This window comes from Pecten maximus, chromosome 4, assembly GCF_902652985.1.
Source record: "Pecten maximus chromosome 4, xPecMax1.1, whole genome shotgun sequence".
Classification (NCBI taxonomy): Eukaryota; Metazoa; Mollusca; class Bivalvia; order Pectinida; family Pectinidae; genus Pecten; species Pecten maximus.
Genome location: NC_047018.1, coordinates 11498518 through 11526324, shown reverse-complemented (window position 1 = coordinate 11526324; position 27807 = coordinate 11498518). Strand labels below are relative to the sequence as shown.

Below are 27807 nucleotides of genomic sequence, written 5' to 3'. Positions count from 1 at the left end.
TTTACGAAGCTGAAAAATAACAACGCTTTGTTGGCTCTCCTTCCTTAACATCCTCACCAATTTCCAGTTTAAAATGTGTTTTTCAAGATGACTGCCATGGCGGCCATCTAGGATTTCTGACTGACCCGATAAATAACAACACTTGGTCAGGACCATCCCAGAATCACTTCAGGCAAGTTTCAGCTCAATCTCACCAGTGGAACTTGAGAAGAAGTTTGAAATGTGAAAAGTTTACGCACGGCGGACGGCGCACGACGACGGACGAAACATGATGATTATAGGTCATCCTGACCCTTCGGGTGAGATGACCTAAAAATCCTGCACGGCAATGGTCCGCCAGTAGATGAGTAAATTAATGATTAATGTGTGATCTGTATGCCCTTGGTATCACCGACGAGTCCTAGAAGGACGAAACCTTTTATATCTACTGTATCTCACTCTAAATTTGTATTGAAAGTACAATCCTTTGAAATACCATATGGTTAACACTGCTGGTGGACATAGTTCCTGACGTTTGCCATAACCTGTCGTATTAATTCACAAACGAAAAGTTTACTCCAACGCCAAGTAGTTGTCAACATGTTACATGTATGTTCTTAGCATCACAGACAAGGAGAGATATGCTGACACTTGGGGGTTAATTTTTTCCCAGAATGCCTCATTCAAGATGGCTGCCATTTTTTGGCAGCCATCTTGAATGAGGCATTTCTGGGGAAAAAATAACCTCCATAGATATTATGGAGAGAAAAAAAACCCATAGATGCCAGCAATTCTCTCTGTATCTTGGTTTCAAAATACAGAAGTGACATACCTTTCTTTTAATTGAATTTTCTTGAGATTTGATCTTTTCAGGTTGAAAACCTTCTGGACATCTTCTTCTTTCAATATCTGTTGTTGATGAGGCATGGTGTATATAAAAAAAACATTGGAACCTAATTCATCAGAGACCTTGGTGATTGAAACAAGATCTGTGTTCCTGATGACACGTAAACAGTTTCTGTCTGTGTATCAGCCATGCTAGATTTGTTACACCCCATTTTTAAATATGTGTAAACCTCAAAACTTACCAGAATGAGGCTGTGAAGAATTCAATATGACAGCCTCCATGTGTTTACATCACCTCAGGATGTTTATGGGTTTTAACATTATAAAATATAGCAGGTAAGTTGTTTTTTTAATCTTTTTAATCTTATCTTAGAATATTTATTGTAAATATACCAAATTATGTAGAAGGAAGTTTGTTTTTATCATGATTTACGGAGATTGATTTGATGATGCTCAAGTTATCATTGACTCAGTGTTCCGGAGGTCATTTTTTGGAGATTACAGTAGATTTAGATAGTTTTTATTGTAAAATGAAATCATCTCAGTTCAAAATGATCATTCTGAATTGATGTCTTCATCGTTTTGATAATTTAAAGGTTTTGTTTTGTTGCTAGAACTAAAAATACTACCATGGTAAAATGCTTTCACTTTCTATTCCCGGAACTTTCTAGACTGTGACGTCACAGCCATAAATGTCAAGAGTGTTACGGAGGTTATTTTTGTGAATTACAATAGATTTAGATAGTTTTTATTGTAAAATGAAATCAGCTCAGTTGAAAATAATCCTTCTGATTTGATGTCTTCATAGTTTTGATAATTTAAAGGTGTTGTTTTGTTGCTAAAAATAAAAATACTGTCTTTGTAAAATACTTTCACTTTCTATTCTCGGAACTTTCTAGAGAGTGTGACGTCACATCCGTTACTGTCTTGAGTTGTACGAAGGTCTTTTTTCCGCAACTTACAAAAGATTTAAATGGTTTTTATTGTAAAATAGAATCATATTGATTCAAAATAAACATTCTAAAACTGTCTTTTTAACATGATAATTTAACATGTTGATTTGCTGTTTTTAACATGCTAACATGCTATTTTAACATGCTAATTTAACATGCTAACATGACAATTTAACATGCTGATTTGCTGTTTTTAACATGCTAACATGCTATTTTAACATGCTGATTTGCTGTTTTTAACATGCTAACATGCTATTTTAACATGCTAATTTAACATGCCAACATGCTAATTTAACAAGATGAATTGCTGTTTTTAACATGCTAACATGCTAATTTAACAAGCTTATTTGCTGTTTTAAACATTCTAACATGCTATTTTAACATGCTAACATGCTAATTTACCATGCTGATATGCTGTTTTTAACATGCTAACTTAACATGCTGATTTGCTGTTTTTAACATACTGACTTAACATGCTGATTGGCTGTTTTTAACATGCTAACATGCTAATTTAACATGATAACATGCTGTTTTGACATGCTAACATGCTATTTTAACATGTTAGTTTGCCAATATTTAGCTTTTTATGTGTAAAAATTTACTAAAATATGCAAAAAAAATGAACAAAAAAATAGTAAGAATATAAAGTGAAATTTTGTGTTGAAAAAAATTAAGCATGAAAAATGCAAAATTTGATTAAATGTTTTTCAAAAACTGGTTAAGAATTCTGCAAAAAATGACTAAAAATATGCAAAAAAAATGAACAAAAAAATAGTAAGAATAAATAGGGAAACTTGCTAATTTTGCATTTTTCTTGCTTCATTTTTACTATATATTCTTACTAATTTTTTGTTCATATTTTGCATATTTTATCTATTACTATAATATAGCAATCAGAAATGCCTCATTCAAGATGGCTGCCAAAAATTGGCAGCCATCTTGAATGAGGCATTCTGGGGAAAAAATAACCCCCATAGATATTCAAGGGGACAAAAAAGTGTCAGCATATCTCTCGACAAGTCCTACAAGGTCGAGTCATCAGTTTGTTTTTAGTTATCATCTCGTGTCACATTTGTAGGTACTATATAGCAGTGATCAGTTAATGATTTGATGGTCTGACCTCTGGTACCAAGTTTATGTGAGCTGTTAATGATTTGATGGTCTGACCTCTGATACCATATGTTTGTGATCTGTTAATTATTGATGGTCTGACCTCTGCTACCATATGTTTGTGATCTGTTAATGATTTGATGGTCTGACCTCTGGTACCATGTGTCTGTGATCTGTTAATGATTTGATGGTCTGACCTCTGGTGCCATATGTTGATGATCTGTTAATGATTTGATGGTCTGACCTCTGTTACTAAGTGTCTGTGATCTGTTAATGATTTGATGGTTTGTAACTGACATCTGGTCAGCAGTTATTCTGTACATCCTAAGTCACCATGTCCTTGTCAGAAAATGTATAATTAAATCAATACATCCAAATATCCTCCAATAAGTTCCTGACTTTCCCTAGATCGGCAAATAAACGCTTCGGGTGTGTTTTACGTGCTGAAATGGCCTTTAAACTGTGTGAAGTTACACCCTCAGTCTGAGTTATGCGGGGTGTAAAAACTCCATGAACCGTACATACTGGTACGGTAAATAACACACAGCAGCTGACCTTGGAAGGTCAAGGTCACACTGTGTGACACTGTTAATCTGCAGGATGGTATTGACTGGTAACACATGCAAGAATAATATGTACTTACCAATATATCCATTGTTTGCACATACAATAAAACCAATATATATAAGAATTGTAGTGGGAATTTAGTAATAGACGGCATTTGGAAAACAAAAACAAAAAAATGCTGCATCACAAAGCAAGCTGGTACTCCTTCCATGACACATAAAACACATTCTCTAGTTACCTTCCTACATATATAAACCAAACGCTGATCAATTCGGTATTAGATTGTCTAAATCTATTTAGGCTATTAGATATTGAAATTATTAATTCTTCGGAACATTTTCAGTAAACCCAAAGAAGGGCGATTCTGTTGTTTTCGTGATACAGCTTTTCTACATCCATGTACATAGGTATGATGCTTGGTTGATATGGAATTCAGATAGAAAATAAACTTATTTGAAAAGTATTTTCCTTTCATATAGTGAAATAAATCAGAAGCATTAACTAGTCTATAAAAGTATTTATTTACCTATTGATTTGTTGACCACATAATTAAGTAAAAAATGTGTTGGTCTGAGGTATACAGGTTTACAGTATCAGTTATAAAAAAATGTGTTGGTCTGAGGAATACAGGTTTACAGTATAAGTTATAAAAAATGTGTTGGTCTGAGGAATACATGTTTACAGTACAAGTTATAAAAAATGTGTTGGTCTGAGGAATTCAGGTTAACAGTACAAGTTATAAATAATGTGTTGGTCTGAGGAATATAGGTTTACAGGACAATTTATAAAAAATGTGTTGGTCTGAGGAATATAGGTTTACAGGACAATTTATAAAAAATGTGTTGGTCTGAGGAATATAGGTTTACAGGACAATTTATAAAAAATGTGTTGGTCTGAGGAATATAGGTTTACAGGACAATTTATAAAAAATGTGTTGGTCTGAGGAATATAGGTTTACAGGACAATTTATAAAAAATGTGTTGGTCTGAGGAATATAGGTTTACAGTACAAGTTATAAATAATGTGTTGGTCAGAGTAGGAAAGAGGAAAAAGGCAGGTCAAGACATCGTGTGCTAACTTGTTCACACTACTTAGACAAATGGAAGAGGCCAAACAATACTCCTATTGTTGACGCAGGTCATGTGGTATTGTCGCTGTAATTACAGCGTACGGATGTGGATGGGCGGTACATTTATTATTGGGGACTGTTTAACATGGGTTATTGTAGGTAAAAGGACTGTTTGATATCGGTATTATAGATGATGGGATTGTTTTACATGGATATCATAGTTAATTGAACTGTTTTACATGGATATCATAGTTAATTGAACTGTTTTACATGGATATTTAAGTTAACTGAACTGTTTCACATGGATGTCATAGTTAATTGAACTGTTTTACATGGATATCATAGTTAATTGAACTGTTTGACATTGATATCATAGTTAATGGGACTGTTTTACATGGATATCATAGTTAATGGGACTGTTTTACATGGATATCATAGTTAATGGGACTGTTTTACATGGATATCATAGTTAATTGAACTGTTTTACATGGATATCATAGTTAATGGGACTGTTTTACATGGATATCATAGTTAATGGGACTGTTTTACATGGATATCATAGTTAATTGAACTGTTTTACATGGATATTTATGTTAATGGGACTGTGTGACATTGATATCATAGTTAATTGAACTGTTTTACATGGATATCATAGTTAATTGAACTGTTTTACATGGATATTTAAGTTAATGGGACTGTTTTACATGGATATCATATTTAATTGAACTGTTTTACATGGATATCATAGTTAATTGAACTGTTTTACATGGATATTTAAGTTACTGGGACTGTTTTACATGGATATCATAGTTAATTGAACTGTTTTACATGGATATCATAATTAATTGAACTGTTTTACATGGATATTTAAGTTAATGGGACTGTTTTACAATGATATCATAGTTAATGGGACTGTTTTTACATGGATATCATAGTTAATTGAACTGTTTTACAGGGATATCATAGTTAATGGGACTGTTTTACATGGATATCATAGTTAATTGAACTGTTTTACATGGATATTTAAGTTAATGGGACTGTTTTACATGGATATCATAGTTAATTGAACTCTTTTACATGGATATTTAAGTTAATGAGACTGTTTTACATGGATATCATAGTTAATGGGACTGTTTTACATGGATATCATAGTTAATTGAACTGTTTTACATGGATATCATAGTTAATGGGACTGTTTTACATGGATATTAAGGTATATAGGCCGTGATATAAGTGTCAGTAAGGTATAAAGGCCGTGATATAAGTGTCAGTAAGGTATAAAGTCTGTGATATACATTTGTAAGTGTCAGTAAGGTATAAAGTCTGTGATATAAGTGTCAGTAAGGCATAAAGTCTGTGATATAAGTGTCAGTAAGGTATAAAGGCCGTGATATAAGTATCAGTAAGATATAAAGTCTGTGATATAAGTGTCAGTAAGGTATAAAGGCCATGATATAAGTGTCAGTAAGGTATAAAGTCCGTGATATAAGTGTCAGTAAGGTATAAAGGCCGTGATATAAGTATCAGTAAGGTATAAAGTCTGTGATATAAGTGTCAGTAAGGTATAAAGGCCGTGATATAAGTGTCAGTAAGGTATAAAGTATGTGATATAAGTGTCAGTAAGGTACAAAGTCTGTGATATAAGTGTCAGTAAGGTATAAAGGCCGTGATATAAGTGTCAGTAAGGTATAAAGGTCGTGATATAAGTGTCAGTAAGGTATAAAGGCCGTGATATAAGTGTCCGTAAGGTATAAAGTCTGTGATATAAGTGTCAGTAAGGTATAAAGGCCGTGATATAAGTGTCAGTAAGGTATAAAGGCCGTGATATAAGTGTCAGTAAGGTATACAGTCTGTGATATAAGTGTCAATAAGGTATAAAGTCTGTGATATAAGTGTCAGTAAGGTATAAAGTCTGTGATATAAGTGTCAGTAAGGTATAAAGTCTGTGATATAAGGGTCAGTAAGGTATAAAGGCCGTGATATAAGTGTCAGTAAGGTATAAAGGCCGTGATATAAGTATCAGTAAGGTATAAAGTCTGTGATATAAGTGTCAGTAAGGTATAAAGTCTGTGATATAAGTGTCAGTAAGGTACAAAGTCTGTGATATAAGTGTCAGTAAGGTATAAAGTCTGTGATATAAGTGTCAGTAAGGTATAAAGTCTGTGATATAAGTGTCAGTAAGGTATAAAGTCTGTGATATAAGTGTCAGTAAGGTATAAAGGCCGTGATATAAGTGTCAGTAAGGTATAAAGGCTGTGATATAAGTGTCAGTAAGGTATAAAGGCCGTGATATAAGTAGCAGTAAGGTATAAAGTCTGTGATATAAGTGTCAGTAAGGTACAAAGTCTGTGATATAAGTGTCAGTAAGGTATAAAGGCCGTGATATAAGTATCAGTAAGGTATAAAGTCTGTGATATAAGTGTCAGTAAGGTATAAAGTCTGTGATATAAGTGTCAGTAAGGTACAAAGGCCGTGATATAAGTCTCGGTAAGGTATAAAGTATGTGATATAAGTGTCAATAAGGTATGAAGTCTGTGATATAAATGTCAGTAAGGTATAAAGGCCGTGATATAAGTGTCAGTAAGGTATAAAGTCTGTGATATAAGTGTCAGTAAGGTATAAAGTTTGTGATATAAGTGTCAGTAAGGTATAAAGTCTGTGATATAAGTGTCAGTAAGGTATAAAGGCCGTGATATAAGTGTCAGTAAGGTATAAAGGCCGTGATATAAGTGTCAGTAAGGTATAAAGGCCGTGATATAAGTATCAGTAAGGTATGAAGTCTGTGATATAAGTGTCAGTAAGGTATAAAGGCCGTGATATAAGTGTCAGTAAGGTATAAAGGCCGTGATATAAGTGTCAGTAAGGTATAAAGGCCGTGATATAAGTGTCAGTAAGGTATAAAGTCTGTGATATAAGTGTCAGTAAGGTATAAAGGCCGTGATATAAGTGTCAGTAAGGTATGAAGTCTGTGATATAAGTGTCAGTAAGGTATAAAGGCCGTGATATAATTGTCAGTAAGGTATAAAGTCTGTGATATAAGTGTCAGTAAGGTATAAAGGCCGTGATATAAGTGTCAGTAAGGTATGAAGTCTGTGATATAAGTGTCAGTAAGGTATAAAGGCCGTGATATAAGTGTCAGTAAGGTATAAAGGCCGTGATATAAGTGTCAGTAAGGTATGAAGTCTGTGATATAAGTGTCAGTAAGGTATAAAGGCCGTGATATAATTGTCAGTAAGGTATAAAGTCTGTGATATAAGTGTCAGTAAGGTATAAAGTCTGTGATATAAGTGTCAGTAAGGTATAAAGGCCGTGATATAAGTGTCAGTAAGGTATAAAGTCTGTGATATAAGTGTCAGTAAGGTATAAAGGCCGTGATATAAGTGTCAGTAAGGTATAAAGGTCGTGATATAAGTGTCAGTAAGGTATAAAGGCCGTGATATAAGTGTCAGTAAGGTATAAAGGCCGTGATATAAGTGTCAGTAAGGTATGAAGTCTGTGATATAAGTGTCAGTAAGGTATAAAGGCCGTGATATAATTGTCAGTAAGGTATAAAGTCTGTGATATAAGTGTCAGTAAGGTATAAAGTCTGTGATATAAGTGTCAGTAAGGTACAAAGTCTGTGATATAAGTGTCAGTAAGGTATAAAGTCTGTGATATAAGTGTCAGTAAGGTATAAAGTCTGTGATATAAGTGTCAGTAAGGTATAAAGTCTGTGATATAAGTGTCAGTAAGGTATAAAGGCCGTGATATAAGTGTCAGTAAGTTATAAAGGCCGTGATATAAGTGTCAGTAAGGTATAAAGGCCGTGATATAAGTAGCAGTAAGGTATAAAGTCTGTGATATAAGTGTCAGTAAGGTACAAAGTCTGTGATATAAGTGTCAGTAAGGTATAAAGGCCGTGATATAAGTATCAGTAAGGTATAAAGTCTGTGATATAAGTGTCAGTAAGGTATAAAGTCTGTGATATAAGTGTCAGTAAGGTACAAAGGCCGTGATATAAGTCTCGGTAAGGTATAAAGTATGTGATATAAGTGTCAATAAGGTATGAAGTCTGTGATATAAATGTCAGTAAGGTATAAAGGCCGTGATATAAGTGTCAGTAAGGTATAAAGTCTGTGATATAAGTGTCAGTAAGGTATAAAGTCTGTGATATAAGTGTCAGTAAGGTATAAAGTCTGTGATATAAGTGTCAGTAAGGTATAAAGGCCGTGATATAAGTGTCAGTAAGGTATAAAGGCCGTGATATAAGTGTCAGTAAGGTATAAAGGCCGTGATATAAGTATCAGTAAGGTATGAAGTCTGTGATATAAGTGTCAGTAAGGTATAAAGGCCGTGATATAAGTGTCAGTAAGGTATAAAGGCCGTGATATAAGTGTCAGTAAGGTATAAAGGCCGTGATATAAGTGTCAGTAAGGTATGAAGTCTGTGATATAAGTGTCAGTAAGGTATAAAGGCCGTGATATAATTGTCAGTAAGGTATAAAGTCTGTGATATAAGTGTCAGTAAGGTATAAAGGCCGTGATATAAGTGTCAGTAAGGTATGAAGTCTGTGATATAAGTGTCAGTAAGGTATAAAGGCCGTGATATAATTGTCAGTAAGGTATAAAGTCTGTGATATAAGTGTCAGTAAGGTATAAAGGCCGTGATATAAGTGTCAGTAAGGTATAAAGGCCGTGATATAAGTGTCAGTAAGGTATAAAGGCCGTGATATAAGTGTCAGTAAGGTATAAAGGCCGTGATATAAGTATCAGTAAGGTATAAAGTCTGTGATATAAGTGTCAGTAAGGTATAAAGGCCGTGATATAAGTGTCAGTAAGGTATAAAGTCTGTGATATAAGTGTCAGTAAGGTATAAAGGCCGTGATATAAGTGTCAGTAAGGTATAAAGGCCGTGATATAAGTATCAGTAAGGTATAAAGTCTGTGATATAAGTGTCAGTAAGGTATAAAGTCTGTGATATAAGTGTCAGTAAGGTATAAAGGCCGTGATATAAGTGTCAGTAAGGTATAAAGTCTGTGATATAAGTGTCAGTAAGGTATAAAGGCCGTGATATAAGTGTCAGTAAGGTATAAAGGCCGTGATATAAGTGTCAGTAAGGTATAAAGGCCGTGATATAAGTGTCAGTAAGGTATAAAGGCCGTGATATAAGTATCAGTAAGGTATAAAGTCTGTGATATAAGTGTCAGTAAGGTATAAAGTCTGTGATATAAGTGTCAGTAAGGTATAAAGTCTGTGATATAAGTGTCAGTAAGGTATAAAGGCCGTGATATAAGTGTCAGTAAGGTATAAAGGCCGTGATATAAGTATCAGTAAGGTATAAAGTCTGTGATATAAGTGTCAGTAAGGTATAAAGTCTGTGATATAAGTGTCAGTAAGGTATAAAGGCCGTGATATAAGTGTCAGTAAGGTATAAAGTCTGTGATATAAGTGTCAGTAAGGTATAAAGGCCGTGATATAAGTGTCAGTGGGGTATAAAGTCTGTGATATAAGTGTCAGTAAGGTATAAAGTCTGTGATATAAGTGTCAGTAAGGTATGAAGTCTGTGATATAAGTGTCAGTAAGGTATAAATGCCGTGATATAATTGTCAGTAAGGTATAAAGTCTGTGATATAAGTGTCAGTAAGGTATAAAGGCCGTGATATAAGTGTCAGTAAGGTATAAAGGCCGTGATATAAGTGTCAGTAAGGTATAAAGGCCGTGATATAATTGTCAGTAAGGTATAAAGTCTGTGATATAAGTGCCAGTAAGGTATAAAGGCCGTGATATAAGTGTCAGTAAGGTATAAAGGCCGTGATATCACGGCCTTTATACATAAATCTGTTATAAAGACTTGATACCGATAGAAAACGACTAAACAAATGGAATACATGTACACTATGTCGACAGCAAAGTCAACATCGACATGGCAAGATGTTTTGGACAAGTTATTCTCTAAATTTCATAATTTCATGTGTTTGAATTAGTTAAGGTATAGGTTAAGGTAAAGGTTAAGGTATTGGTTAAGGCATAGGTAAATGTATTGGTTACGGTGTAGGTTAAGGTAAAGGTAAAAGTTCAGGTTAAGGTATAGTTGAAGATATAGTTTAAGGTTAAGGTAAAGCTAGGTTAAGGTAAAGGTTAAGTTATAGGTAAGGTATATGTGAAGGTATAAGTTGAGGTATAGGTTAAGGTATAGGTAACGGTTAAGGTATAGGTTAAGGTATAGGTAAAGGTATATGTGAAGGTATAAGTTGAGGTATAGGTTAAGGTATAGGTAAAGGTATAGGTTAAGGTATAGGTAAAGGTTAAGGTATAGGTTAAGGTATAGGTTAAGGTAAACCTTTGGGACGAAAGTCCACGAGCTGCGTAATGCAATCTGGTAGGTAAGATTCATAAACCACATGGCTGTATCTTCATTTGCCCACATTCTAAAATCCTATAATGAGGGGAACGTTGTGACAAGAACTATAGTCTATTTCAGAGTAGTTAACCTAAATTTACCTGTGTTTTTTACCCGAGTTATATTATGATGATAAGTTATACCTTCAATAATGTATAAGATGTACATGTAATTTTTAAAAATATTTTAAATAAAGAATTGATTAATCAAAAATAAAAATTTTGTTTTAAAGGGGCATTCCTTCGTTCGGACATCAGAAAAATGCACAGTTTCTATTGGTGAAATCTATGTCCGAATGATGACTATATGAGTGTTTGTACCTACATGTAATGAAATTAACGCCGAAAGTACAGGAAAAATGCATATCGTATACAAATACTGTATGTCTTTGTGGTAATTAGTGATACTTCAAGTTGTATTAAGAACTTTCTGGACTTAATACTTAAAGAACTTTGGTTTATTTTGAGAGTAAAACTGTCTTATCAATGTAAAAAATATAACTTTTACTACTTTGAAAAAATACATATGATGATACAAGCTGATGGTGCCCGCCACCGTACGTGTTGGTAGATCACGAGACAGCTGTCGACAACGCCATTCGTCAGGTTTTCCCCGGGGTCGCAGTAGAGGGATGTTTTTTTCCACTTCACATGACGTATATATGGAGAAAGACTCAACGGACATGTTTGCAGCAGCTTTACAGGACCGAAAATTCTATCAACAGACCGGTACGCCTGGCCGCTGTATTACCCTTGGTGCCCTTAATAGAGAGTGTGTGGAGGACGTGTGGTTCAACGCCTTTGAAGAACTAGAGAATGCTGACCTACCCGTGAACACCCTACCCTTGACAAACTACGTCGTGTCACATTGGATAGAGGGAGACAGACAGACAGACTTGGAACCACTGCTTAAACAAAGGGACGCCTCACCACCAACGACCTGGAAGCCTGACACAGGAAACAGAAGAAGAAAATTGGCCACTCCCGTCCAAGCATCTTCACCATCATCAGAGTCTTCCAGGAGATCAAGGGTAGCAACGAGATCAACTGGATACAGAAGGACACAGGAGGACCAACCAGACCACGCACCAAGAGATACCGGAACATCCACCACCGCCTCGCCCACCTCAAGGAACGCTTGCAGAACCACACAGCATGATGGACTACGCCGACCCAGCATAATACCTTCTTTACTTGGAGTAAGCATAAAAATGTGTGTATGAACTGTTATGCCATTATTGATAATACCATATACTGTAGGACCCAATTTTAGATGTTGTATAAATGTAGATGCTTTTATAACATATTTAAATAAATTGAAACGTATCTTTTGTAAATGTAGGTATATCCTTATTTTTTCATTCTTAATTAGTGTTTCTTTTCTAATGTTGCATGCTGACTGAGTGACTGAAATGTAGGTACAAAAAATGTAATTAGTGTTTTTTTTGGTGATATATGTAGCTGACTGAAATGCATTATCTATATGTTTCTTATTTTTGCATGTTTAATTTCAACTGTACATGTACTTGTAATATTAGTGTTTTCTTTTGCTTGCTGACTGAAATGTATATTTTATGAAAAAAAGATAAACAAACAAACCGCAGATCAAATTAGTTGTGATAATTGATACATACAAGATGGTGATTACATATATTTTTTTATAATTATATGGTTTATTTACATATAACATTTACTTCTATCATTCACTGATTTTTTTATTCAAAGATCAAACAATGAAAATAAGAATAAATAAGCGCCGTTTGTTTTTGTAATTGGAATAAGTTTACACAGTGTTGAATATCAGTACCAGGCGCGAAACAAATGTCTTATTGGTACAAAGCATTACTTATTCTGACATCAAATGCACTCGTTTATCGCGAGGATAAAACAAGACTTCTTTTAATAAAAATGTTTCCCGATAAAGAGGCCATTGCATCCAGATTAATTTTGTGTAATGTATGCATTCAAGAAACTGTTTGATAATTTACTGCACTGAAATCGATAACTTCGCGCGCAGTGAGAAGCTGATATAACTGGCAGGCGGAGGAAATCAAATCGGCGTTGTGGTCTTACGATATCATAATCAGGGTCCCTAATATGGAAGTGGGATGAGACAATGCCGCACGCTTCTATTGTGTATGTGAGCGTGCTTTAAAATATTTTTATGATAGACGCAAACGGTTTATAAAATATTAACGTTTAGTTGGTGTAAATAAAGTAACCCTGATCAGATAAAATGTAACGTGTATCACACAAAGAAACCTTTATCAAATAAAATGTAACGTGTATCAGACATAAAGTAATGTTTCAGATAAAATGTAACGTATATCAGACATAAAGTAACGTTTATCAGATAAAATGTCACGTGTATCAAACATACAGTAACCTTTATGAGATAAAATGTAACGTGTATCAAACATAAAGTAACGTTTATCAGACAAAATGTAACGTGTTTAAGACATAAAGTAACCTTTATCAGATAAAATGTAACGTGTATCAAACAAAGTAACCTTTATCAGATAAAATGTAACGTGTATCACACATAACGTAACCTTTATCAGATAAAATATTACGTGTATCAGACATAAAGTAACCTTTATCAGATAAAATGTTACGTGTATCACACATAAAGTAACCTTTATCAGATAAAATGTAACGTGTATCACACATAAAGTAACCTTTATCAGATAAAATGTAACGTGTATCAGTCATAAAGTAACCTTTATCAGATAAAATGTTACGTGTATCAAACAAAGTAACCTTAATCAGATAAAATGTAACGTGTATCAGACATAAAGTAACCTTTATCAGATAAAATGTAACGTGTATCAAACATAAAGTAACCTTTATCAGATAAAATGTAACGTGTATCAAACATAAAGTAACCTTTATCAGATAAAATGTAACGTGTATCACACATAAAGTAACCTTTATCAGATAAAATGTAACGTGTATCAGACATGAAGTAACCTTTATCAGATAAAATGTAACGTGTATCAAACATAAAGTAACCTTTATCAGATAAAATGTAACGTGTTTCAAACATAAAGTAACCTTTATGAGATAAATTTAACGTGTATCACACATAAAGTAACCTTTATCAGATAAAATATTACGTGTATCACACATAAAGTAACCTTTATCAGATAAAATGTAACGTATATCAGGCATAAAGTAACTTATCGGATAAAATGTAACGTGTATCCAACAAATTAACCTTTATCAGATAAAATGTAACGTGTATCACACATAAAGTAGTCTTTATCAGCTAAAATGTAACGTGTATCACACATAAAGTAACCTTTATAAGATAAAATATTACGTGTATCACACATAAAGTAACCTTTATCAGATAAAATATTACGTGTATCAGACATGAAGTAACCTTTATCAGATAAAATGTAACGTGTTTCACACATAAAGTAACCTTTATGAGATAAAATGTAACGTGTATCAGACACAAAGAAACCTTTATCAGATAAAATGTAACGTGTATCACACATAACGTAACCTTTATCAGATAAAATGTAACGTATATCAGACATAAAGTAACCTTTATCAGATAAAATGTAACGTGTACCAAACATAAAGTAACCTTTATGAGATAAAATGTAACGTGTATCAGACACAAAGAAACCTTTATTAGATAAAATGTAACGTGTATCAGACACAAAGAAACCTTTATCAGATAAAATGTAACGTGTATCACACATAAAGTAACCTTTATCAGATAAAATGTAACGTGTATCACACATAACGTAACCTTTATCAGATAAAATGTAACGTTTCACACATAAAGTAACCTTTATCAGATAAAATGTAACGTGTACCAAACATAAAGTAACCTTTATGAGATAAAATGTAACGTGTATCAGACACAAAGAAACCTTTATGAGATAAAATGTAACGTGTATCAGACACAAAGAAACCTTTATGAGATAAATGTAACGTGTAGCAGACACAAAGAAACCTTTATTAGATAAAATGTAACGTGTATCAAACATAAAGTAACCTTTATCAGATAAAATGTAACGTGTATCACACATAAAGTAACGTTTATCAGATAAAATGTAACGTGTATCAGACATACAGTAACCTTTATCAGATAAAATGTAGCGTGTATCAGACACAAAGTAACCTTTATCAGATAAAATGTAACGTGTACCAAACATAAAGTAACCTTTATGAGATAAAATGTAACGTGTATCAGACACAAAGAAACCTTTATTAGATAAAATGTAACGTGTATCACACATAAAGTAACCTTTATCAGATAAATTGTAACGTGTATAAGACATAAGGTATCCATAATCAGATGAAATGTAACGTGTATCACACATAACGTAACCTTTATCAGATAAAATGTACCGTATATCAGACATAAAGTAACCTTTATCAGATCAAATGTAACGTGTATCAGTCATAAAGTAACCTTAATCGGATAAAATGTAACGTGTATCAGACATAAAGTAACCTTTATCAGATAAAATGTAACGTGTATCAAACATAAAGTGACCTTTATCAGATAAAATATAATGTGTATCAGACATAAAGTAACCTTTATCAGATAAAATGTAACGTGTATCGAACATAAAGTAACCTTTATCAGAAAAAATGTAACGTGTATCATACATAAAGTAACCTTTATCAGATAAAATATAATGTGTATCAGACACAAAGTAACCTTTATCAGATAAATTGTAACGTGTATAAGACATAAGGTATCCATAATCAGATGAAATGTAACGTGTATCACACATAACGTAACCTTTATCAGATAAAATGTACCGTATATCAGACATAAAGTAACCTTTATCAGATCAAATGTAACGTGTATCAGTCATAAAGTAACCTTAATCAGATAAAATGTAACGTGTATCAGTCATTAAGTAACCTTAATCAGATAAATTGTAACGTGTATCAGACATAAAGTAACCTTTATCAGATAAAATGTAACGTGTATCAGACATAAAGTAACCTTTATCAGATAAAATATAATGTGTATCAGACATAAAGTAACCTTTATCAGATAAAATGTAACGTGTATCGAACATAAAGTAACCTTTATCAGATAAAATGTAACGTGTATCATACATAAAGTAACCTTTATCAGATAAAATATAATGTGTATCACATATAAAGTAACCTTTATTAGATAAAATGTAACGTGTATCAAACATAAAGTAACCTTTATCAGATAAAATGTAACGTGTACCAAACATAAAGTAACCTTTATGAGATAAAATGTAACGTGTATCAGACACAAAGAAACCTTTATTAGATAAAATGTAACGTATATCAGACACAAAGAAACCTTTATCAGATAAAATGTAACGTGTATCACACATAAAGTAACCTTTATCAGATAAAATGTAACGTGTATCACACATAACGTAACCTTTATCAGATAAAATGTAACGTGTTTCACACATAAAGTAACCTTTATCAGATAAAATGTAACGTGTACCAAACATAAAGTAACCTTTATGAGATAAAATGTAACGTGTATCAGACACAAAGAAACCTTTATGAGATAAATGTAACGTGTATCAGACACAAAGAAACCTTTATTAGATAAAATGTAACGTGTATCACACATAAAGTAACCTTTATCAGATAAATTGTAACGTGTATAAGACATAAGGTATCCATAATCAGATGAAATGTAACGTGTATCACACATAACGTAACCTTTATCAGATAAAATGTACCGTATATCAGACATAAAGTAACCTTTATCAGATCAAATGTAACGTGTATCAGTCATAAAGTAACCTTAATCAGATAAAATGTAACGTGTATCAGTCATAAAGTAACCTTAATCAGATAAATTGTAACGTGTATCAGACATAAAGTAACCTTTATGAGATAAAATGTAACGTGTATCAAACATAAAGTGACCTTTATCAGATAAAATATAATGTGTATCAGACATAAAGTAACCTTTATCAGATAAAATGTAACGTGTATCGAACATAAAGTAACCTTTATCAGAAAAAAATGTAACGTGTATCATACATAAAGTAACCTTTATCAGATAAAATATAATGTGTATCAGACATAAAGTAACCTTTATCAGATAAATTGTAACGTGTATAAGACATAAGGTATCCATAATCAGATGAAATGTAACGTGTATCACACATAACGTAACCTTTATCAGATAAAATGTACCGTATATCAGACATAAAGTAACCTTTATCAGATCAAATGTAACGTGTATCAGTCATAAAGTAACCTTAATCAGATAAAATGTAACGTGTATCAGTCATAAAGTAACCTTTATCAGATAAAATGTAACGTGTATCAGACATAAAGTAACCTTTATCAGATAAAATATAATGTGTATCAGACATAAAGTAACCTTTATCAGATAAAATGTAACGTGTATCGAACATAAAGTAACCTTTATCAGATAAAATGTAACGTGTATCATACATAAAGTAACCTTTATCAGATAAAATATAATGTGTATCACATTTAAGTAACCTTTATTAGATAAAATGTAACGTGTATCAAACATAAAGTAACCTTTATCAGATAAATTGTAACGTGTATAAGACATAAGGTATCCATAATCAGATGAAATGTAACGTGTATCACACATAACGTAACCTTTATCAGATAAAATGTAACGTGTATCAAACATAAAGTAACCTTAATCAGATAAATTGTAACGTGTATCAGACATAAAGTAACCTTTATCAGATAAAATGTAACGTGTATCAAACATAAAGTGACCTTTATCAGATAAAATATAATGTGTATCAGACATAAAGTAACCTTTATCAGATAAAATGTAACGTGTATCGAACATAAAGTAACCTTTATCAGATAAAATGTAACGTGTATCATACATAAAGTAACCTTTATCAGATAAAATATAATGTGTATCACATATAAAGTAACCTTTATTAGATAAAATGTAACGTGTATCAAACATAAAGTAACCTTTATCAGAAAAAATGTAACGTGTATCAAACATAAAATAACCTTTATCAGATAAAATGTAACGTGTATCAGACATAAAGTAACCTTTATCAGATAAAATATAATGTGTATCAGACATAAAGTAACCTTTATCAGATAAAATGTAACGTGTATCACACATCAAGTAACCTTTATCAGATAAAATATAATGTGTATCAGACATAAAGTAACCTTTATCAGATAAAATGTAACGTGTATCAAACATAAAGTAACCTTTATCAGATAAAATGTAACGTGTATCAGACATAAAGTAACCTTTATCAGATAAAATGTAACGTGTATAAGACATAAAGTAACCTTTATCAGATAAAATGTAACATTTATCAGACATAAAGTAACCTTTATCAGATAAAATGTAACGTGTATCAAACATAAAGTAACCTTTATCAGATAAAATGTAACGTGTATCAGACATAAAGTAACCTTTATCAGATAAAATGTAACGTGTATAAGACCTAAAGTAACCTTTATCAGATAAAATGTAACATTTATCAAACATAAAGTAACCTTTATCAGATAAAATGTAGCGTGTATCAAACATAAAGTAACCTTTATCAGATAAAATGTAACGTGTATCAAACATTAAGTAACATTAATCCGATAAAATGTAACATTTATCAGACGTAAAGTAACCTTTATCAGATAAAATGTAACGTGTATAAGACATAAAGTAACTTTTATCAGATAAAATGTAACATTTATCAGACATAAAGTAACCTTTATCAGATAAAATGTAACGTGTATTACACATAAAGTAACCTTTATCAGTTAAATGTAACGTGTATCAAACATAAAGTAACCTTTATCAGATCAAATGTAACGTGTATCATACATAAAGTAATCTTTATCAGATAAAATGTAACGTGTATCAGATAAACATTACTCTAGTGTGTGATAAACATTACTCAGCATCTGAATAACGTTTACTCTGTGTATTATAAACATAACTCTGTGTAAGATAAACATAACTATGTTACTGTTCGTCAGGTTTTCACACAGCACAACTTACACTCCATCATATTTCCAAGAGATTTATGTATGTAATCATCTTTGTTGAAAACATTTTAGATGTGGTGTTGAAATCTTACTTTTTCATACTTTATTGTGTGATTTGGTTCTTACATTCTCTCAATAATATTATCACTGTAGTATACGGTAATCGATTCAATAAATCAATCACATTATATTAATTGAATCCATTTCAATGCGGAATGCTGGATGCTGGATGCTGGTGCTCCAAATGTTAGGAACACACATTCACTGTCAGATAATGTCACTAAATTCTACCCGGGTATATTCCACACACCTGTAAACCATGCACTTATGGTTTGTTTAAGTGAGATATAAGCATCAAACTGTCTATGATGTAAACTATTCGACTGTCTTCAGCGTGTCAGTTTAAGGCTTAAATTCTTCATATAGAGCGTGGACATTGTACATTCTGTCGCAATTACATATTTGTAACGACTGAATTTGGGATCTTACTTTATGTCTTCTTTCTAAAGAATATTATTCTGCTTAACGTCTCCCTTGACAGTACCTCAAGTTTGGCATTTAGTTCCGCGTTCGCCCTTGTGACGAACGATTTGGGATTTGTCCCCTGGCTAGGACATATCAAATAAAATGGTCGTATCCATATATATATAAGTTGGTTGTTGTACTGTTTCACTTGACCAAAGTTCAATATTGTACCAAATTGATCTTAATTTCGTGAAATTCCAAAACCATTATAAGGATTCCGTGACAGATGTCGACTGCTAAAGGGAAAAAATCTACCAACAATAGGTTTTAATAGATGCAGGTTGATGTATTCCAGGGGGAAGTTTATGGTCGACATCGTGGTCTCTTTGGAAAATAATCCATTTTATGTGCTATATGAAGTCAGGCATGTTGATGATTGTTGATACCATAGTGGTTCCGTTGTCACCAACGAAATTCTCATTTGAGCTGAAGCAGAAGGCGCTTACCCTCTCGAAACACATGGATCCAGATGTTCAAAAGGTGATTAGCTTAATCATTTGATTAGTGAAAACCTCATTTCTCCTTTACTTAAAACATGAGTGTGTGTATTCCTTAAAATAGGCAGATAAGAAGGCACGTAGGAGTGCTATACTTTCATAAAATTATGTCGTTAGTTTTACCAGAAATTATTTTATCGGGATTTTAAAATTGTTGTTGAACTGTGATTAGCCTAATCATCTTTTGAACAACTGTACCCTGGCCTTATTAGTCCGCTACGTTTTTAAAGGCATTCGTACAAATCTATTTTGTTACATATTTTGCATCGTTTTAATTCTTCTTCTTATTGGTAGTATGGGTTAATTATGTAAATATTTTGATGTTTTGAAATTAAAAGCAAAATGGCAACCAGGGATGACTTCTGATTGGTTAAAATCTACATATCGTATGACTTTGATAAAATTTGGTAAGTAGGTGACAGGTGATTGCACTGCAGAAACAATTTCGGCGTTCATTTTTGAAAAAAAAACTGAATGTCGCTATTTCCTGGACTCTGATTGGTCAAATTCAAATATTGTCCGATTTTGACGAATATTTGGTTATATGGGTACATCATAGGAACCAGTCATTTCCGTAATCTCAATTTCGCATTTTAACAAAATGGCCGCCATTTGCTGGCCTCTGATCGGTCCGAAATTTAGACATTGTTCGACTCCAATGAAAATTGGTATATTGGTATAGTAGGGGATTCCAAATTCAACCGTAGTCGTTACGTTGCCAAAGCAACCATACGAAGGCTTCTGATAAGTCGAAATTTAGATGTTGTTTGATTTCAATGTGAATTGAAATTATCTCCCCTTCAATATATATTACAAACACAAAAATTCGAGTTTTGGCAGTTTTATTATCAAATAATGTACAATATGGAATATATATACTTAAAATGCCCTTTCACCCCTGATCAAGTTGATATCTCTGAAAGTCCATTATATTTAACAGTTAAAGCACTTAGGAGGGGTGAAAGGTCTACAAACAAAAGTACATAATTTATAATCAAGCACAATAATATGGGAGACAATAATTGAATTCCATGAAAACACATGTACATTATTATTATAAACAAACAATTATTGTCAATAATGTCTGCCCATTGACATGAAAATGTTCTAACATAATTAACATGAGTAAAACAAATAATGATTATATTAAATTACGTACATTGAAGCCTACATGTTAGACCAAAACACAATTTTTAGGGTGGGTTTAGGGTGGGTTTTGAAACAACTGAAATGATTCTGTCTGTTCAGGGACAAATACAAAACTAAACTGATACAGGTGTATGGTAAATAACACCTACAGTAAGGAGAGATCACAGGAGAAATTGACCAATGAAATTGATATGTAAATCAGATGACTGTTCACCAGAAATCCTATCCAGGGAACCAACAGGGATTAGGTTTGGCAGGTGAACACATTTACCTGGTCAGTGACAACTACTGGTCACGACCCACTGGACATGAATATATATTGTACAGGGTATAATTAACCATTGTGAAACATAATGTAAATATATACGGGTTTCAGGGGTTTTTGCCATAGCACATTTGCATCCTCGGGACTATGGGGGAGTTTGGGGACTTCTGTAATGGTTTTTCATTACAATTATTACTTGTTCATTTTGTGTTTTACCCATCAATTTTAAATACTACTTTATCGGAAGTATTTTGTTATGTAGTCTGAGTTGTAACTGTTGTAGATTTATATCTTAAGAATGGTGTTATAATTATAGTGTTGTTTTCAGCAAGAAACTGTTAATGATATATTTTGATATGCTCTTAATGAACTTTCTATACAAACATTTTGGCGCAGACTTCTTGATTAAGGCGTAACCGGTTAACAGTTGTAATATACTCAAAGCATGTGAACTTGCTCAATAAGTTCGTTATAAGTATTAAGCTATCAAAAATTATTTCATCTTCAACATTTTGGGTTGTACATTCTTGTGATGGTGATATAGCTATTCTTACCTTAGTATAAGACATGCAATACCTTGATTTTGTCCCCACTCCTATCGTTCTATTTCTGGGTATGAAGACATGCCCGTACCACGTTTTGAGAAACAAAATTAAGGTCGGAAGTGAAAAGTTGGTATGTGTTGTGTCTGAAAATCGTAGTTGAAGTTGGGGGTAACCTAATATTTTAGAGTATAGTGTTCAAAGTAGGATAAAAATGTAGAATCGTCTTTAAAAAAATGAGATTCGAATACACTTAAGTCAAGCTAGATATCCAAATTTGACGAAATATTCTTTTAAAATATGTTTTCTGAATTATTTTTTTTTGTATCTTGGTCCTTTTCACGACCGATTCAGGCCTTGTTATCCTACATTTAGCCTGCAGATTCCTTCGGTTGCATGGGACACGATGTTGTATTTGAAAGAGGAATTGTCCGATATAGGAAAGTAAATGCTTTAATTCCTTTTTATCCCTTGTAGATTTTTGTTGATAAGGATATCAAATTCAGCCATACCGTTAATGAGACTAAAATCTGATTGCAGATGGCAGTGAACCCAATGGTGCAATTTAGGGAGCTCAATATCATAATTTATTTTTATTGTAATAAAGGAATTCAACAAATTTAGTATTGGACATAAGTTTGTGAATGGGATCAATTTTTGTACCATTGCTATCAATTGGAAAGATTGAATGTATAGATTGTTTTTATTAATATGAGTATTTCTATATAGATAGGAATGTTTCTATAATTTTTGTAAATAGGAATTGTTTTTATCATTTCTACAAATAGAAATGTTAATTTTATTGCCATCAAGAGGAATTTTAATTTTATTTTTACGATATAAATAGTAATGTTTATATCATTTCTATTAATAGGATTTTTTGTATTATTTCTACGATATAAATAGGAATGTTTATATCATTTCTATTAATAGGATTTTTTGTATTATTTCTACGATATAAATAGGAATGTTTATATCATTTCTATTAATAGGATTTTTTGTATTATTTCTACGATATCAATAGTAATGTTTATATCATTTCTATTAATAGGATTTTTTTGTTTTATTTCTACGATATAAATAGTAATGTTTATATCATTTCTATCAATGAGAATATTTGTATTATCTCTATATAAATAGAAATATTTGTATCATATCTATCAGTAGGAATGTTTGTAACATTTTTAACAATATGAATAACGGTATCATTTTTTTTCCAATATGAATGTTGTATCATTGCTATAAATAGGAAAATTTGTATTATTTCAATCAATTGAAATCCGTTTTATACCGATGTGAATGCTTATATCCTTTTATTGACATGAATGTCTGTATCATTTCTATATCATTTGGAATGTTTGAAAAAAATTATAAAGATTGGAATGTTTTTATTATTTCTTTGTTAATAGGAACGTTTGTATCGTTTGTAAAAATATGAATTTTAGGAGTTTTTCTATATCGATTGGAATTTTTGAATCACCTTTATTAATATGAATGTTTGTATTATTTCTATATAAATAGGAATGTTTGAATCATTTCTATATAGATAGGAATGTTTGTATCATTTCTATATAGATATGAATGTATCATTTCTATTAATAGGAATGTATCATTTCTATATAGATAGGAATGTTTGAATCATTTCTATATAAATATGAGTTTGTATCATTTCTATTAATAGGAATGTATCATTTCTATCTAAATATGAATGTTTGTATTAATGTTATTTTTTATTTCTATATAAATAGGAATGTTTATATCATATCTATAAATATAAATGTTTGTATCCCTTCTATAAGTGTGGGAATGTTTGTATCATTTCTATATAGATAGGGATGTTTGTATTATTTCTATATAAATATGAGTTTGTATAATGTCTATATAAATATAAATGTTTGTATCCCTTCTATAAGTGTGGGAATGTTTGTATCATTTCTATATTGATAGGAATGTTTGTATTATTTCTATATAAATATGAATGTATCATTCCTATATAAATGGATTGTTTGTATCATTTCTATAAATATGAATGTATCATTTCTATAAATATGAATGTATTATCTTAGTATCAATATTAATGTTATTTTTTATTTCTATATAAATAGGAATGTTTATATCATATCTATAAATATAAATGTTTGTATCCCTTCTATAAGTGTGCGAATGTTTGTATCATTTCTATATAGATAGGAATGTTTGTATTATTTCTATATAAATATGAGTTTGTATAATGTCTATATAAATATAAATGTTTGTATCCCTTCTATAAGTGTGGGAATGTTTGTATCATTTCTATATAGATAGGAATGTTTGTATCATTTCTATATAGATAGGAATGTTTGTATCATTTCTATATAAATATGAATGTTTGTATCATTTCTATATAGATAGGAATGTTTTTATCATTTCTATATAGATATGAGTTTGTATTATTTCTATATAAATATGAATGTTTGTATCATTTCTATATAAATATGAATGTTTGTATCATTTCTATATAAATATGGGTTTGTATAATTTCTATATAAATAGGAATGTTTGTATCATTTCTATATAAATATGAGTTTTTATAATTTCTATATAAATATGAGTTTGTATCATTTCTATATAAATATGAGTTTTTATAATTTCTATCTAAATAGGAATGTTTGTATCATTTCTATATAAATATGGGTTTGTATCATTTCTATCTAAATATGAATGTTTGTATCATTTCTATCTAAATGTGAATGTTTGTATCATTTCTATAAATATGAATGTATCATTTCTATATAAATGGAATGTTTGTATCATTTCTATAAATATGAATGTATCATTTCTATAAATATGAATGTATTATCTTAGTATCAATATTAATGTTATTTTTATTTCTATATAAATAGGAATGTTTATATCATATCTATAAATATAAATGTTTGTATCCCTTCTATAAGTGTGGGAATGTTTGTATCATTTCTATATAGATAGGAATGTTTGTATTATTTCTATATAAATATGAGTTTGTATAATGTCTATATAAATATAAATGTTTGTATCCCTTCTATAAGTGTGGGAATGTTTGTATCATTTCTATATAGATAGGAATGTTTGTATCATTTCTATATAGATAGGAATGTTTGTATCATTTCTATATAGATAGGAATGTTTGTATCATTTCTATATAAATATGAATGTTTGTATCATTTCTATATAAATAGGAATGTTTGTATCATTTCTATATAAATATGGGTTTGTATAATTTCTATATAAATAGGTATGGTTGTATAATTTCTATATAAATATGAATGTTTGTATCATTTCTATCTAAATATGAATGTTTGTATCATTTCTATCTAAATATGAATGTTTGTATCATTTCTATAAATATGAATGTATCATTTCTATATAAATGGAATGTTTGTATCATTTCTATAAATAAGAATGTATCATTTCTATAAATATGAATGTATCATTTCTATATAAATGGAATGTTTGTATCATTTTTATAAATAAGAATGTATCATTTCTATAAATATGAATGTATTATCTTAGTATCAATATTAATGTAATAAGTGTGGGAATGTTTGTATCATTTCTATCTAAATTGGAATGTGTGTATTATTTCTATATAAATAAGAATGTATGTATCGTGTATATAAATGGAATGTTTATTTCATTTCTATATAAATGTGTTTGTATTTTTTTCTATATAAATAAGAATGTTTGTATCATTTCTATCTCGATGGGAATGTTTTTGTCATTTTTACATAACTTGGAATGTTTCTGTCATTTCTGTTAAAGAAATGTTCGTATGATTTCTATATAAATAAGGATGTTTTTTTATCATTTCTGTAAATAGGAAATTATGTATCTTTTCTACATTAATATGAACGTTTGCATCATTCTATAGATACGATTAGTTTGTTTCATTTCTATAAATAGGAATGTTTGTATCATTTCTATATAATTAGATTATAAATGATATAATACTAATGATGATAATAATACATTATTTTATATTATTTAGATATTTGTTTATAAACATGATTGTTTGTTTTATTGACATAAATAGAAAAGTTTGTATCATACATGTTAATGGGATTTTTGTTTTGCTGTATGAATAATAAATGATATATAGAAAGCTCATATCATTTCAATTTAAATGGGAATATTTGTATCATTTCTATATAAATGGTTATATTTGTATCATTTCTATATAAATGGGAATATTTGTATCATTTCTATATAAATGGTTATATTTGTATCATTTCTATATAAATGGTTATATTTGTATCATTTCTATATAAATGGTTATATTTGTATCATTTCTATATAAATGGTTATATTTGTATCATTTCTATATAAATGGTTATATTTGTATCTTTTCTATATAAATGGGAATATGTGTATCATTTCTATATAAATGGGAATATTTCTATCATTTCTATATAAATAGGAATATTTGTATCATTTCTATATAAATGGGAATATTTGTATCATTTCTATATATGTTCAAATATTTGTGTCATTTTTGTTAATGTGATTTTTTTGTTGATAATATTTCTATATCAATTGAAATGCTTTAAACAAATCATCAAAATGGGAACTTTTGTATCATTACTATATAAACTGAAATATTTGTACCATTGCTGTGAATGGGATTTTGTTTTGCTACTTTAAATGTAAGTTTTTAATTGTCTGTACCAAGAACTAGATATATATACTTATACAGTTGCTATAGATGTTTTTTTAATCGTCGCTTGACATGGGAATTGTTGTACATTATGCATTTGAGTATTTGTAATATTAGGTTGGTAGTATTATTTGTATTTATACATTTAAGTGATTAAAGAAACTTATTAAGATGAGTTTTGCTGATGCTTATGATGTAAAGAATTTAATGAAAAGCATGCGTTACTTTGAAGGCAAATATACCGAGTCGATCTGCTGATAACAGTACTTTATTGGAATACTTGCTAATTTTAATGGTCCCGTTTTTTTGTTATTTTTTTAAAAATTATTATTATTTATTTAACACCACAATAATATTATATTAACTTTGAATCCAGTGGTACTTGATAGACACCTTCTGTCGTGAGTTCCATTTTAAAACTTGGTTGTCTGGCAGGTCGTAAAGCGGGTGTCTATATTTGGGTTGTGTACATGTACGTACACTAGTCGGTCTGATTACAGCCGTCCAGGTAGGTAACTCCTACAGAATACATCTGGGCACTATTGTCCACACTCATCTCATTGTCGTTCTCCGTTCAGCTAATTATGAATGCCCAGGTAATTCACTGATACCTGTACTAAACTATGAGCGGACAGGTGAAACCACCTCGATGTGTTCAATTAGTAGTTTTCTTGTCGTTCACTGGAAAATAGACCTGTTCCCCGTGGCGTGTGTTCATTAGTCGTGTCAACACCTCGCAAGAGGATGGTCCAGCGCATGCGTATCCTATAGGTTATATAAAATGCATATTTAATAATAAACAAACTGCTTGCTGTATAGTATCATTAACAGTAAAATAAGGTATTCTTCGTGCAACACAATGTTTTACACTTAGAAAATGATTTTATTAAAAATGACATCAGAAATGTCTGTCGGAAGCGAAAGAATATCATTGTTCTCATATTCACAGCTCTCAGCAGTTGTGAAACAGGTTAAAACAACTAAAAAAAACCCACACACACACGCACACACACACACACTGAAAATAATATTATTAAATATTGTCAAACTGTGTGAATGCATGGTACTTTATATTGCGCACAGTTTCGTCTATGGATTAATTCGATAAATAGTTTTAAGTGAAAGATATAAGCATTTTAACTTGGAGTCAAATAGAATTTATCAATTTGATATAGCGGGAAAAGGGTATAATTAAAAACGCAGGAGCGTCTATCACAACGAATGCAGCTTTATCAGTTTCAAGTTTTATTTTACATTTAAGAAAAATGAT

General features: G+C 31.0%; 1 protein-coding gene across 1 annotated transcript in view; it reads left to right on the top strand.

The window, feature by feature from the left end:
* Positions 1-1091: 1091 nt before the first annotated feature.
* LOC117325233 (nucleolar protein 4-like) overlaps positions 1092-27807 on the top strand; it is a 149951-nt gene continuing 123235 nt past the window's right edge. The window contains exon 1 of the mRNA XM_033881329.1: positions 1092-1161. The gene's annotated coding sequence lies outside the window, so the exon portion shown is untranslated. The remainder of the gene's footprint in view (positions 1162-27807) is intronic.